The 16,898-nt window shown below is 38.4% G+C and overlaps 1 protein-coding gene and 1 long non-coding RNA gene across 14 annotated transcripts in view; one reads left to right on the forward strand and one right to left on the reverse strand.

The window, feature by feature from the left end:
• The window catches only part of OSBPL6 (oxysterol binding protein like 6), an 83,960-nt gene that overhangs the window by 65,253 nt on the left and 1,809 nt on the right, over positions 1-16,898 (reverse strand). Inside the window, exons 2-3 of one of the 13 annotated variants that reach the window (XM_015868338.2) lie at positions 16,558-16,621; positions 11,411-11,457 (exon numbers count right to left, since the gene is read on the reverse strand). The exons of 10 other annotated variants lie outside the window; for them this stretch is intronic. The gene's annotated coding sequence lies outside the window, so the exon portion shown is untranslated. Of the gene's footprint in view, positions 1-11,410; positions 11,458-14,648; positions 14,667-16,557; positions 16,622-16,898 lie in introns of those variants that run through there. 2 more of the 13 variants (XM_015868337.2, XM_015868336.2) reach the window with 2 other exon arrangements.
• Positions 3,741-10,965, forward strand: LOC107316631. The gene is made up of 5 exons (XR_001556481.2): positions 3,741-4,161; positions 4,746-4,827; positions 8,105-8,188; positions 10,289-10,362; positions 10,750-10,965. It is a non-coding gene; the product is annotated as an uncharacterized LOC107316631 (long non-coding RNA).

The following is a 16,898-nucleotide window of genomic DNA, read 5'->3' on the forward strand; positions in this document are numbered from 1 at the left end:
TTAGCAATGATATGCACCAACTCCTTGATACCACATGAAACAGTGTGTTCCAGACTAAGTACAAATAATTTATAAAAGAGCACCCTGAAGTTTGTCACACAAATTGCAACAGAAGAAAAAAAATAAAAGCTAAAAATATAGTAATGGACTCATAATTGAAAACATTTTAGTCAAAAGTACACACGTATAAAAGTAAAAAGAAAATTATAACTCTAAGAAACTGTTTTTTCCTTAGTATAGATAATTATTGCTCTTCATGCTATGCTCTTATCTGCTTATAGGCTTAGTTGCATTTACTGTCATTTGAGATTTTGAGTTCAAAGAGAAACATAATTTCCATTTGCAAGTAAAAAAAATCATTTCTCCATAAGCACTATTTGCCTGTGGTAAAACAGTTGAAACAAATATTTTTAATAGTACACAAATCTTATTAATGTATCAATAAAACTATTACTCTAAAAAATAATTATCTGCAGCTGATCTGATTTTGTGGAGCATGAGAATCCAGTCAGATCTTTAAAACAATTAAAGAGATGTTTTAAATACATATCATCCTCCCTTTGTTTTCTTCTTATTTGAACAAAACTTTGCTTATTAATTCCTGCTCTCCTGGAAAATAACAATGACTTTGGATTATGACAAAATCTGTTATTACTACTTTGTATCATAAACTAATGCAACAAAAATTAACATCATGGTATGTTTTATGTTTTTAAATGAAGTTGTTAAGAGTGAAGAGCAAAATTATTGCTAAAAAAAAAATACAGTACAGTTCCAATAGATATCATGGACTTGTTGCAGGAATTATAACTAAAGGGTTTATCTTGTGTCATGTAGCAGACCAAATAAGGCAGCTATCATCTCTGTGTTCCCAAGAATACTCTTATTTATGTGAAAGACCAGACTTCTGCTCTTCTTCTGTCATGAAAACTCATTAAGTAACTATTAAAGAACTTCTGAAAGTAACAATGCTAGAAGCAGATCCTGGACTGCACTGCACACAAGAATTCTGTAACTGGAACTCAGCTAGCACCCTTCACTTATGACCTGCATGTGGGCAAATACATATGCCACAATAACAAGATTTTAATAGATATTAAGAGTATAACAGTCAGAAACGAGTTGTTACCAATGACCATATACCACTGAAAAGTTAAGCGAGGGGGAGGGCAATTGTGACTCTAATCTGACTAACATCACAGTGATTCACCAATCCACTTGACTTGCATAACGATATATGACAATACACTTCAACTGGGGATACAAACAAATAAATAAAAGAAACAGCCAGGAGAGTCTCCTCCCAATTATATTAATAGCAGACATTGAGAAAAATATTTCAGTAATCCTATTCTAATCTAATAAAAATAGTACATGGAAATCTCCTGGGAAATATGCAATCAGAAGAAAAAACATTAAGAATTAATCAGGCTGCAAGTGAAGGAAATAAATGGATGAGAAAAAAAGTTGAACAATTATAGGACACTTTTTTTTAAAAAAGGAGATTAGAGCAACTTAGAATATTATAATGAATGTATTGTTTAATAAAAAAAGAAAATCCAACAATCTGGATACACAGAATTTATGGAACAGCCTATGAAATACAAAGCTTTGCAAAGGATAATGTAAACAGCTGTTGTATGAAAAAAATACATAATTGTTTCTTTTTCCCTTCCAGATTTAATGGATAAAGGTTATGAATCTTTGTATATAATCATCAAGAAAAAAGATACTTTAATGCAGAAAGAAAGAACACTTCAGAAAAATTTATTCTATTACCTAAACATTGGTTAAACTAAGCTGGGATACTCCACTTATTGTTTACAACACAAAAGCAATGATAGGAAGAAAGTTATCTATAAAAACATATAACTCCCTGTCACCTACAATAAATGAATAACTGTAACACAAACATTTTGGTGGTTTGACTTACCCCCCACCCCCCTCTCCCAAGGACAGCATATTCAGATCTACCATCTTTTCATTTTAGTTAGTTGCATTTAGAGATTAGAGTCAACAATAAATAAATGATCCTAACACTAACCTTCTACTTGTTTTATTTGGATTTCAGGTCTGAACACAACAATTCCCAGCAGCAGATAGCCAGAGTAGAAAGCTAGCCTCACAGAGCCCTTGGGAGACATCTGCCCTAATTCATTCAGTTAGATGACTGGTTTATATACCTAGCTACTACAGCCATTACTTTGTGTTCAAAAAAGCCAGCAAAAAGGGAAAGGAAATCAAGTTCCGAATCTCCAAAAGTCACATTTTCCAGGTGGGGTAGGTACTCTATAGACTGAGTTTAAAGATCAGGTCAGGGAAAGCTGTACAAGCATGTTTATCTTACAGACTTGGTATGTTCTGTTATTGCAGTAACTGATGTCCTATAAGAAGCTGAATCAGCAATCAAAACTTCACCTTGGTATCAAAACATTGAGCATTAATATGAACAGACACTACTCAAATCATAAAATAAACAGGGAATGAACTGAAGTAGGCCTCAAAAGTATCAAATGAATTCCTATCCACTATTAAGTATCACGAAAACAGAAAAAGATTTCAGTGTAGCTAGCATTAGAGCCCTGTCACTTTTAAGCCAGCGCTCTCCAATTTTTAAACCCATTTCCACGTGCACAAATCCTCCAAAGTAATTGTGTCTCCTATAGCTGCCACATTGAAAATAGCAGACAGCACAGAATATGACAAACAACCAGCAAAAATTAGATTTTAATACATTAGGACACACATCAGCGTAATGGGTTTTGTTGATCACATTAAACCATACTACAAGTAGAAAAAGCTTTAAGGATGACATCACCTGTAATGAAATTACACAGTGGAAAAGCAGTTAGAAGGGAACACAACCAGTACTGGACTAGCAGGCAGTGTCTTTCTGCAAAATCTGAATGTGGCAGAACAAAGTTACTCTCAGCAACACCTTGAGCAGCAAACCTTTCCCAGGAAAGCACCAGAAAGTGCTTGTTATTCCCTGTTTAATCTTTCTTCTGTTCTTCTTTTCTCTAGGCTTACCTTTCATTTTAAAAGACTTAAAGAATTAACGCTGTTTAATTCTTTACCAGCTAGAGAAAAATCCAAATTGCTCAAAAATTATTTCAAAGCTCAAATGCTGACAACAGATGGAGCAAATACTTTGAACAGAACACAGGCTACTCAAGAGGTCACAGGCTTCATGGGTATAAAACCAGGAAAATAAGGTGGGTGAATGGCAATGACGCAGCTACAGTAATGTACTCCAAGTGTGGAGACATGAGTGCTACGCCTGGCTGGGAGCCAGGGCCTGCCCACAGCTATCCTGGCTGTGAGCAGGGAGCTCTTTGCTCAAGCAGAAAAGAAAAAAAGGCAGACAGATGTGGTACCAGCCATATTGCTCCCCTGTGTGCTGTTGGCTACAAAATACAAGCGTGCCTTAACCGCACCAGGCTGATAAGCCACCTGCACCTAGAAGGAATCCTCAGCCTCTTTTATATTAGGGAAACAAAGCCAAGTATCAAAGCACCATAAGTCTGCTGATTTCTTTTTAATAATAGGAAGAAAGAAAAGAAGAAACAGATTTATCCCCAAAGACAAAAACAAACAAAAGAAAAACAAAACCACCCTACTTCTCGCAAAGAAACAGACTTTTAGCAGCACAGTTGTAGGATGTTTTGAAAAAAATGCTTCCCCCCTTTTTTTTTTTTTTTTGTATCCACCTACATCATTCTTTCAGCACTTCCTATGCTTTCCTCATTTTTTTCCAGACTGGTTTTCTGCACTCTGATGTTTTCCACTGCATCCACAGTGCAGAGCATCCTCCTCCCCAGAAGACTCTTTTTCCCCCCCACTCATCTGTTTACCCCATGCCTTTGCTTTTCCACCACTTCGGCAGAAAAGAGTCCAAGCCAAGATAAAAACCAAATAGGAAGCAACAACATTCCTTCAATACTCTACTGTTCTGAGCATCAAAGCGTGCCTCTGCTGCTGAGGGGTTCCAACTGGTATCACAGCCATCACTGTACTTTCTGACAAGGATGTTATGTTGCTTAGGCAACTCCTAATTGTCTTTTGGGATGCTGATGAAACAAGGCATTTTTCCTGCGTGAAGGTCACTGTAGCACAGTGACACTGAATATAGGTCAGAGCTATGAGGCACTGAAAAACCAGGTGAGGCAGCCCTGTGTGCAGTAACACATCAGTCATGTCTAATACCCAACATATTTCACAACCACAGCCTTCTAAATTAATACATACAAAGTAGTTGTCATAGAGGACTATAACATCAATGCCAGAAATATTAATGCTGCTCTAGATTCAAACTGAGTACAAATCTGAATGATTCCCGTAGCTAGAATAAGTAAATTAAAACCTATTTATATACAGCAACATCCTACAAGAAATAAATTGTCAAGAGCAGTTTGGCAGGACACTATTAACATATTTTGGAGATTCAGAAGGAATCTTTTCAGAAAGTCAGCTTCTGTTGAAAGAAATAAAGGCAGAAGCTTTGAGAGCAGCAGCTATTGCTTTCAAGTTCCTCCAGAAGGTTCATCTCAGTATATGAATATTTTGCATCTTAAAAGAAACACACCATATGCTGGGATGGTTTTTCATACCTAGAAAAGTCTGTCTTATATTTTAGGAACAGACAGGATTTCACTCAAGCATGTTTATTGACATGTTTCATAAACCTCAAACCCTTAATGGAAAAAAGAACCTACTCTGGCTGTATCAACACTGGATTTTTTTAGTTCAGAGACCAAAAGAAGAAAGAAAGGAGAAATTTCAAGTAACTTGGAGGAAAAGTCTGTTTCAACGTCCGGACACGTCAGTGTGAGTATTTCAGTGAAAATATTTCCCCCCCCCACCATGGATCATCCCAGTTCCCAAAGCCTGAGAATGAGACTCCCACTGAATGAGAGATATAAATTCAATCATTTCTGATGCACTTAGATGCAACTGATTGTGGAGCTCCAGTAACATCTTTACTTGGCTAGATTTGAAAGCATTTTCAACCACTTTTTGATCAAAGGTTTCCTGACTGCTACTTCGGAATGGGTGGCTGTTTCTTACAACAGTGTTTCACCTTTTCACTCAAGCTTCACTGTTTTAAGGCAAGCAAGCAGACTTTCTACCATTGATAACGCTTCAATAAAGCCAGGCTGAGAAGCCCATGCTGCAGATAACTGACTGTTGAGGTATTCTGCATGCTGAAATGCTGCCAGCAGCATTGACTACACCCACCTGGTCAGTCATATCCTGCCATTTTCACTCCATGGCTTTCATCTCTCATAAAACACACTCAAAAGCATTTTCAATTTCTTAATGACACTTTAACAAACAGTATAAACAGACACAAAAAAAGCATTATTCTTACTTAAGCCTGGAGGAAGAGAAAACAGGAGTCATATTTCTTTATTATGAATTATTATGCATTCACAAATAACAGCAACGAACAGCAGGAGATAAATAACAAAGTTAAAATAAGAATTGTCCTTACAATTACTACTGTTGACAGCATATTTTCTGAAGACCTGTGCGAATAACTGTGGAGTTGGAACATTCATAGAATCATTACAGTTGAATAAGACCATAATGATGATGAGCATTGTGTTGAAAGAGTGTTCTGTAGCTGAGAATCTGCCTTATTAAATAGCGTTACTGTACTTTTTTTTTTCAGTTATAGTTTTCATGGAAATAAGTTTGCTCTGAAAACCACACCTCCTACATATATGCAGCCTTAGATAATTTCTCTTCACTTCATCATAGGCCAGGTGATCCAAAAGGTCAGAGACTCATGCCCAAGCACATCCTACATCACTGATCCCAAGCCCAGCACCCTATCTACCAGTTTCATGCACATTAATAGGGTATAAGGACATAAGACAGCCAAAGCAGCACTAGGTAAATGAGCTAAACACCTGAATTGCTCTCTGGTGTCCAGCCAAATAAAATAATTTTAAAGGCCTTGTTGTTTTCACATGAGACTATTGCTGAAATTTAATGAAACATACTAGGACCAAAGTGAACAGCATTCTATGAGCAGTCTGTACTGACATACAGTCAAGAGAAGTATATGTGGTACCTATCACTTAGATTAAAGAGTGATCTAAATTACACTAGGTTTAGGACAACGAAAAGACCTCCAGCAGTAAACAGTTGAACATAAATCTGGTTGTTTCAATTACTGCTGTCATGATTTCTCAGGAAGATGGAGCACCTCACAAACTTGCAATTCTAGTAGAAAATCTCAGCCTAAGCAAGAGGACAGGACACTAAGCATTCTTTCACCACGACGTCAGACTTCTGCACCTGCCAGCAACTTAGCAACACCTTCACCTCTGCTGGTAACAACCACTGCAAGACTCCCTCTGACAACGTTGGCCAGAGCTAAAAACACACACTGCCATCGCTTCCTCTGATCAAAGCACATTCAGTATGTGTTCCTCCTCATTTCTCTTCTCCTTGTTCACCAACCTTGATACATCAGAAAGCATCATCCTCATTTTGAGGGCTTCCTACTTATACCTGGGATATTGAGAAATGTACCTTTTGCACAGTGAGGTTCTACAAACGGTCTGTATTTTGTTAAGACAAATTTGTATGAGTAAAACGGGTGGCCAAAATGCAAAGATCCTCTTCCCTATTTCAGAGGAACAGCATATATTTATGCTGAACTACAACAGTTATATGCTACAGCTGAAGCAGAAAAATAGGATAGAGCTTTTTACTCCACATTTTGTTGACAGTGAATAATTGAACATTTTGCGCCTGAAATTTTAACTCATTTCATCAGCCCTTCCTGAACTTCTAGAGCTACACAACCTGATTTGAAATACAGCATCTTGTTTATCAGTCTCATAATTCTGTCTACCGATTTCTTCACTGCTGAGAAATTTGATAATCAGATATCAATATCAAGGCAAAACAATACACCTGAAAAACACACTACATGCAAGAGTAATGCCAAAAGTACTAAAAATGCTCCTACATGAAAAACCATAAAAGGCACAAAAATAGAAATACAGCTAAATTTTTCTTTCAGCTCCTTGTTACCCATTCACAAGTTGTGAGCAATGTAGTACTTATCAATTCACAAGAATAAAACTGTCAGACTACCTGGATTCTGAGTATTCTGTATCTAGACTGAAAATGTATTGTGGCATATGTATTTATATGTGTTATCACAAAGAGTATTATGTATTATGCTGGCCACAGTACTTGTACTTTTACAAATAAATACACATTTTAAAGTTGAATCAAAGAACTCAATTGCAGAGAAGTATCTGAATCCTACTGAAAAGTAAGGCTTATTCAGAGCTTTTTTCTAGTTGAAACTCTTTACAAATCTGTACACTTCCACTGTACAAACTTACTTACACTTTTACTTACACAAACTTACTTACACTTTTACTTATTAAATTGTCCTAAAGTGCCCAATATCACAACACCATAAAATATTTTGGGAATCCTGCCATTTATTTGATCTCAATATCTAATTTCAACTTCTGTAACAGAATCCTTTCATCCTGAAGATGAGAAATCACTCCAACTGTAATGACAAGAGTCATTCTTTTTTTTTTTTTTTTTTTTTTTTTTGCTCCGCTCCCTAGACCTTGACAATAGCTTGTAAGTCAGCATGTTTCCAAGCATGTGTCAGAAACCTCAGCCAAGATGCCCAAAGCCATTTATATAGAAGAGAAACTCCCCTGTTCCAAAAATCGGTCAACATCAGAAAACAGTAAAATAATTCTCCAGAGTCTACCAAACAGCCTAAAAAACAAAAAAGGACTTTGCAGGGTTAATTGTGTTAAAACTACATAGCAACATCTGACAAGCAAGCGCTCTGGGGCAGTCTCCCAACTAGCACCACTCTGAAAGGCAGATAAAGCAGAAGAGAGGAATTTAAAAAAACAAACAAACCATAACACACCACGCTTTAGATATCAAAATGGAAATTGGACCGTTTTGGAAAGGAAAAACATCCTCACATTCATCCTTATTTTCTGACTTAAGGAACATTCTGATGACAACAAATTACACTTTACCAAGCAGGCCTTCACCCATATGTATGAAAGAATTATGAAATTTGCTTTTACTCTTTATTTAGAACTCTCTACAGAAGAATGTGCTTTGGTCTTCAGTTCCACCCAACTCTAAACAGAAACTTAGCAAGACAACCGCCAAATTACTGGTATGAATCTGAAGTCTGCTGGTTCATTCATTTCAAACCTTCATGTCTTAAAACCACTTGCAAAATGACATTCTCTCTTAAATCTAATAATAACACTGGAAATGGTTTCCTTAATTTTTATTTTCTGGCATTTGCTTTTTTCCTTAAGCAGTTTCCTTTAAGACTGACTGGCCATCATAGCTAGACTGTTTAAGAACAAAGACAGAAAAAAATCTGCTTGTGTGTACATAAAGTACTAGAACATAGTACTGAATGTACTGAAGCATGTAAAATGTTAATTATAATGAAAAAAAAAACCAAAAACAAAACACTGAAAAGATGTTGTTCAACTTGCTGCAGGATTGCAAACCAAAGTATACGACCACAGATATTTGTAGACAGGGACACATCTCTTAGGGCCATAATTAGAGCTACTGTCCTGACTGGGTGCTGTTTTGCTGTCCAGCCCACCTGAGCAAGGAAAGTGGGCTTATAAACTTATTCCAAGTTATTCACTGCTATCAGGCATGTCCTAAAGTGAAAAATGCTTATTCTCTCCAACACTGCATTCCTGAGCACAAAGCCAGCTTACTGGATATGTTCAGTTTTCTCCACATAGCATTCCCCTCCCACCCCACCTCCCCATCTGTATCTATAGTATTTATTTATTTATTTATTGGGGGGGGGGGGGGTAAAACTTAACTCCACACAGTCCCTGTTAGACATTGCTAAAAAGTAGTTTTATTTTATGCTAAGGCAAACTTTGAAGCAGTGTTGAAAACAAACACGGGAGAAACTTTTACCAAAAGTCTTTATTAGTTCCATTACTTGCAAGATCTACTTCCTCCCAGAATGGAGCACTGTTGACTTTATATATTTTATTTCTCTACTTGTATCTTGCAGAGCAATCACTGTTACCTTGTGTGCTCTGCTTTTACAGATACATGCCCTTATTAGCAAAAAAGAAATAATGGGCAAACTCCAAATGCTGACACTATCTTTCACTTTTAACTTTTCACATTACCTTCGATCATGCCATTCCTGGCTACTCCTGATAAATGTATGGAAACAAAGTTTCCATGCATTCCAAAGTGCACATTTGCTTCAGATAAGAGAAAAATATGTTCTCTAAAAGAAACAAAGGTATTTTCAAAAATATGTTTATAGGAAGATCTAGAAGTTCAGTAAAGAACACTGTGATTCTGTGAAAGAACAAATACTATAATACAAATTAAATATATTTGGTTCTATCATGGTTCAAATGAAACATTCACCCTCCTATCCTGAGGTGCTGGAACAAAGGTTTTAAAAATCCACTGCAATCCCATGACGCTTTGAGTATTTAACTCTTAAACAAAAGCTATGGTTAGCAAAGAGAATAAAATGACAAGATTAAGTATACATTACAAAAAAATATAAAGATTACCTGCCTGGTAAATGCACAGAGTTCCAAAAAGCCTGGAAGCCTCACGCTTCCTCATTTTTCCTTTAATGGAAAAAAATAGACACTAGATGAAAAAGCATTGATTTTCTGTGCTGCAACCTGTGGGAGTCTGAAAAACTGAAAGTCAATTTTTGCAGCATACTGTGATTGTTTAAAAGAAAACAACTTCAGAGAGGTTTACTTGAATTAGAGAGGTTTACTTGAATTACTTTTTGTATCTCATGACACAAATACTTGTTTCTGTTCAGACTTATCCTTCTAAACAAGAAACTTTTGGAAGTCATATTAGTGCTTTTAAAACTGCTTTGGAATTGTAAAATTGTATAACCTACCTCAACAGCCTGACCAACAGAAATTGCAAACATATATCAATCACTGTCGTTAAGAAATGACACCTTACATTACTATTAGTCATAAAGTCCATTAGGAAACAACTGATTTTCCTTGGTATGTTCACTCTGTGAATTTCAAAGTCTTTTGTTTACCCTTTGCGTAACTTCCTCCCTAGAGTGAGCCAGCTTTCCATATTATCACAAATCGGTATGAAAGGAACAAATACATATATTTGAACAGGTCAACTGGATTGTGATAACTCAGAACAAGATCCATAAATTAGCACTGAAACGGAGACTGGTGATGTTCTTCTCAGCAGTTTGGTATGTTTTCATTTTCTTCAGGCAGTCACCTTGAGCAAGGCTTGTATGGCAACCTCGACCTAACACTCCACACGCAAGGACCAGCTTTAAGCCAGGTAACAGAGCTGATAATCCCACCCTCCCTATTCTCAGGCTTCCACGGAGGATATAGTGAGAGGGACAAGATGCTCATACAAGCACCAAGCCAGAATGTGTGGCTGGCAGCTGGGTAGGAAAGGCCTGGATGAACAAACATGCCCATGTCCTCAGTCTCAGGACAGGACATATTAACAGGTCAGGAGCAACCTGCCAGGGGCAGAGCCAGAATGATACCGAAAGCAAAAGCTGAAAAGGGACACGTGAGTGATGGAAACACAGTAAACAAATGAAAAACTGGGCAAGACTCCTGCTTCATCTGTTTCAAAATTAGTTTGCATATTTCTTTCTGAGAAACTAAATTCCATCTATAAAGAGATGTATCCAACATTTGTTTTTTTCTCTAGTGTTATATCACACAGCTATGACACATTTTTCTACTGCAAACTATCTAAGAACCAGCCAAGAAAACAAAACTACACATTCCTCCAGATAGCTGAGGCCTAAGAGCAGTTTGTTTCCATCAGCTTTCAACATGGGAACATTGCCAGAGAAGCTAAAGTATGGAATTAATAAATTTGCTATGCCCTCCACAAGCATTTCTGAGCACAGAACATGATTTCCACAGCCAGATGAAGAAGGAGAAAAAAGAAAACAGAAAATGCAGCTTATCACTGAACACCTGTGGTGCATTGGGAAATAAAACTTCCTTGTTGAGAGATACTGTTTCTTTTCTCGAGAGCACAGAAGCCTAGCTGGCATCAATCACAGCTTAAATAGTTTAGGATTACTGTGCTTTAAACCTCTTCAACAGTTGTAATATTTTAGATTAATTCTGAAACTACTTCAATTCCTTAAACTCACAGGCACTGCAAAGCATGTTGAATTACATGGAAAGGTTTGAGGGTTAGTCAGCTTGACTAATTCTAATCCTCATATTCTGAACTGAAGCCTACTCTATTAATCCAGAAATCACATTTAGCAAAATACATAGCCAGCATCGTATTAATTACAGGCAGAAGCCACCCATGCCATTTTCTCTGAGTTCAGTCACGCAGCAATACTTACAGTGACCTGGGCAGGGATACATTTCTTCCTCAAACTGCAATGCGCAGCTAGTTGAAAAATTAAAAATAAAATAATTTGTAAGGCATTTTATTCTATTTTTTTAATTTAAGATTTTTTTATTTCTTTCTTTGCATTGCATATCACTCTGAATCATGTTCAGCAAACTGACAACCAGTGTCATGCATAAGGTACACTGCCAGCCACAGAAGTGGCAGAAGCCTGCTCAGTGGACCACCGCATATTTTATAACTAGTCACCCATAGCATATCTGCAAATATAGCTCACAATTAGGGAGAGTCTAGAGAACTTTTTATTCCCCCCTCCCCCCCCTCCTTCAAAGCATTGGTTACTTATGCTTGCAGTTTTGTCACCCCAAATCATTAAACCAGGTGGCAGCTATTGCCTGGCCATAGTTACCATGAGTTACACACACAGAAAAAGCAAAGTTATCAAGCGTACATGAACTTAGGGAGACAAACTCTGTTTAGACAGAAGCAGGGGGAAAAATAAAAAGGATTTTATGCATCAGCAACCATTTCAATGACAGATACAGAATTTGCACGGGTACAGAACTAACATTCCAGTACTGGAGGCACACTGACACTTTACATCAAAACTCACCCTCTGAATAACCTAGAGCTCCGTTTCACTTTACTCCTATTCTGTTTTCAGCAACTATGTTCCGCAACTCTATTCCCCAGAAACATATTAAAACCAAGAAATATACAGACATTACTTTCCAGAAGGACACATCGTGCTCATATTGGAGTCAGAGAGACCCTGAGATGACTTAACACCAACTGCTAGTTTCAAATCTCAACAAGCTGTTTTCAACCTTCTTTTATTCAAGCACTTATCCTTCCCTCTGACAGCCATCACCTTCCTACCCATCTGACCCGCTCCACACCAAAAGAATCAGAATTTGTCACTAACCTAACCATTCCAGTTTCATACTTCTGAGCCGAAAGCCCTTTTATCTGGCATATTTGTTACTGTTTCTGTAGTTCTTCACCAGTGACCCTATCCTTCCAGTTTTCCCAGGTCAACTACTACCAGATGACAACAAAACTAACCAGTACCTGAAAAAGAAGATACGTAGTTCCCCACTACTTTCCTAAAGGTTTCCTACTAGAGAAAATAAATTGAAGAAACATTTATCTTGTGGCCAAAGCCTCAAAGATCATCAACCGAGAAGATGAGACACCATCAATCTGGATTTCCTTCCTCCCAGTTCCTCAACTAACAGTGACAGTATTTCCAGAAAACAAGGAACTTTTGAAAGGGAAGATGAGAAAAAAGGAGTTAAGAGTTCACTTTCCTGAAGACCATGAGTGTTTCAGGGGCAACCCTGAGCAGTTTACGCATCAAAATCCTCATATATAGTAGAGCATGGTGAAGAGGCTACTTGTGGTCTCACCACACAAAGAGAAATCGCAAGAGATGGAACTGGAAACAGAATCACCAGCTTGGAATCATTCCTGTGATATGTTCACAGAACCCTCTCTGTGAACTCTCAACCCAAGTTCTTTTTAGCATTATCTCACCCATATTGGATTTGTGACAGAGGAATAGAGCGGGAAAGTTGCAAGAACAGAAACACAACACACCGCTCAGTAGTGCAAGCTAGTCTTGATTTATTAAGCAGGAGGGGTGCAAAGAGTGGCCACAAACTCCTGTTTTAGCTTGTCTATCCTGTGAAATACACCCACAAACCAAAGGCCAGGGGAAACCACCACCAATGACCCATGGGAACACAACATTAATTCCCAGCAGCTGGATGTGTTCAAGTCCTCACTAGCAGCCTGAGCTTCCCATGAGGCTGATCCACCTCCAGCTCTGCCTCGTAAGTGCCAGAGGTACATGCATGTCCTGTATCTGTTTCCCCCTCACCCACTGCTCAAGTTTTAATTATTTATTGCTTTCTTACTTCATCATCAGCATGAGCCATCAAAGGGAGCTCAAACTCCATAGTCCACATCTCAGGCCAACTAGCAGTCATCACCAGTTTCTGCAACTCTTTGGTCTCTCACCCCCAAACACGTTATGAAAAGTGTGAAGTTAACAACAACTACAGAACAAAGTTCTATTGATTCTTTATTTCCCAGACAATCCAGAGCTAATCTGGTCAGCAATAACCGGGCAGATGAAGCTAAGGACTCCTCTCACCGTGCAGGCAGCCTTCACAAGATAGCACAGGTTTCATGAGACCTTTCTTTTAGGTAACCTGAGCTTATTTAATTACAATAATAGAAAACTTTACAGTTCATCAGCTGAAAAATGATGCCGCAGACCAAGATAAAGTATCTTTAAGCTGATTTACAAATCGTTCTCACACACCTTTACTTCAGGTTTAGTACCTTTCACAACAAAGCAGTCCCAGGTACGTGCCTAACTGTACTGGTAAAAAGAATCTAACACACCATTTTAATATATTTAAGTTCTGCAGAAATGTAACTAGTTAACTCAGCTAGAATCAGCCAGTCATTTAGAAAAACTCTATAGCAACACAATGGTGTTTATGACCTTATGCAAGAAATAACATGTTAGAAGATAATGTCTTACACAGATAATTTAACGTAATCCTCCTTACAGCTCAAGTAAAATGCAACAGTCAGAAAGGTCAACAAAGTAGAAGGGCAAAACAGGTATGTAATAGCAAAAGGACTAATGCAATTGGAATAACATTACAAACGATAAGGAAAGGAGCTTACGCGCATCTGAAGATTTAGGCTCATGAGGAAAACACCACATCTAAGTGGATCTCCAACCACACAACCTTCCCTAGTGGTAGTCAGCCCTTAAATGAGGTCTAAGGAAGGTGCAGCCAGGATCCACCCCCTTCCAATCAGACAGCTGAATTGCCTTCACCTGTGCTCCCAAGGCTCACCGGTCCTTTTCCCAGGTGCTCAATCAGTGGTTCAGGCTGTGACTCAGTTGCCATACACCAATGTATCCTATTTTTTTGTTTTAATTTTTCCAAAAGAAGTGCTCTCCACTAGCATTAAAATTTATTAGCCCTTGAGGAACTCAGGGGAAACAAATAAACAAACAAAAACCAATAAGGAAATTATTTAACTTCATTTCAAAACACAACCATTCTCTCTACTGTACTGAAGCATTTCAAAGAATCACTGCAAAAGCTCATTTAATCTTGAGGCTGTTACAACTGTGTATGGTGACAATTATGAAAAGATGGTAGTTGTAAATACCCAAAAGATTATTTACAGGAAAAACTCACCCATATGGAAGCCTTCAGTCTGCTGGAAACCACTGAAGCAATCACCACTGAGGAGCGAGCTCTAAGAGATGCTGCCTTAGTGGTGGTCAGCCCTTAAATGAGATCTAGAGAAGATGGAGTCAAGCTCCACCCCTTCCAGGAGCACAGCTAAATTACTCTCACCTGTGCTCCCACAGCTGACCCAACACTTGCTCCCACAGCTGATTAATCAGAGGTTCAGGCTGTGATTACCAATTTCCCATACAACCTGTAATACAGTCCCTGGACAGCAGTCACAGCACCAAGCCAATGGAGTTAAGTAAGTATTTGGAAAATGTTCTTAGACACAAGGTTTGACTTCTGTATGGAGCCAGGATAATCCTTGTCCTCCTCACTTTGGCTATTCTGCAATTCTGTTTCCAGACACCTTTCCTTCTACTCTTTTTCATGTTTTTTTCCCATCTTCCATATTCCACGCTTCAGCAGACCTCCCTTTAACCAGTTTATCAGCTGCCAGCATTGCAATGCTCTTCCAAAGGGAACAGCCCTAAAAGAGGAATGTGCTACAAACACCATTCACCAGGACAAACAAAAAGCCATGCAAAGAAAGCTCCTAACTGCCTATATGTATATGTTCTGACTTACAGGAAACAGCTAAAAGCTGTAGGTTTGTATCTACAGCTTGGAAAACATACGTATGCAGGCAGTAAAATTAATTGCTAACACACACAAATAAAACCACTGGTATCATGTGTGCTACTGTAACTTAATATTTTTAATGTTTCATAATATTTTAACCAAATTCAGCTAACTTCAGCTGCCACCTCATTTCACCACTAGCTCCCCCATTACTCCTCGCACAGTTGGAGTTGCCCCATCACCAAAGACATACTTTGAATCTGCTAAAAACACAGCACCCTTCATGTGGCCTGAGCATATTTACTCTCATCTGTACACAACACCTGCTGCTACCTCCTCTGCCATCTAGAACTTTGATACTGCAAATTCAACCAAGAAAAAGAACAAAACCCAAAGTAAGCATTTGCTTTAGTATTCCAGTGGGAGGGATTTTTTAAACCTCATTAAAACCCAGCTTAAAAAAGAAACACAACCCTGGAGGAAATTCTTGGAGAAATTCCTTTTAAAAGCATAATTGCCCAGAGTAACATTTCCCATAGAAGTTATCTACAGAAACGACTGCCTTTTCCCATGCCAGACATCATCATCAAAAGCTTCAAAAACTGCAAGCATTTAGTTACTGGGAGAAAAAAAAAAAAAAAAAAAAAAAAAGAATAAATAAAACAAAACAGGGGGGCCTTCTTTTTATCATCAAACACACACAAAAAGACTCTGGGAAGCATTTGAATAGTTTTGTATTTATAAAGAAATACATTAGAAAAGATAGAGGAAATAGACAATATTTTGCTATACCATGTGTATGGCTTCAGGGTTAACTAAACCATCAGGACAGGCTGCTGTAGGTGTGCACACAAAGACAAACACACACCCCTCTGGCAGCCTCTGTTATCTCCCCTTGTCATGCTGGGAGTGGTGACAGCAGATTCTCCAGAGGACACAGGAGGATGAGCCTGGTGGTCAGCATCCTCTGGGACAAAGCCACATCATACCAGAAGCCCAAGTTATTGGAAATCTAAATGAATGTATGAAAACAAACAAATGACAACTCAGAAATCCCATGCAAATACTGCATGCATCGGGCATATGACAGCAAAGCCAACCATTTCTGTCACACCAAGAAACCTAGGCACCAAGGAGCAGGCACACACGTGGAGAAGAACTGAAGGAAAATGAAGCGGAAACGTGAATGTCCTCTGCCTTCATCTCAGACCTGGGCAGAAGGAAGAAGTCACATCTCCAACAGAACATGCAAGAGAGCAAGAGGGTAGGGACTGTCCCACCAAGGGGTTACCTTCCCTTGGTGTCGTTGCAGAAAAGTCCAAAGGGGCTGTTCAGTCACACGGTACCTCTAACACCTGTGAGCAAAGTTACACTGGTATCAGCTGGATAAACAATTCATCCAAGCAAACACATGCACACATAGTGAGGCCCTTCTACAGCTGCACTTGAAAAGAACGACTCCTTTCTGCAAGTGCAACCAATGTTTTCTTATCCCTGCATGGAACTGAAGCAAAACAAACATGAGAAAAGCAGCAACAGAAACTTGGAACATCACTGACATGGGTACAAACAGGCAAAGAACACAAAGGGCCAGTGACAAGAAACACTGCTGACAACGGCCCTATGCTGCAG

This window comes from Coturnix japonica, chromosome 7 (genome assembly GCF_001577835.2).
Source record: "Coturnix japonica isolate 7356 chromosome 7, Coturnix japonica 2.1, whole genome shotgun sequence".
NCBI lineage: Eukaryota > Metazoa > Chordata > Aves > Galliformes > Phasianidae > Coturnix > Coturnix japonica.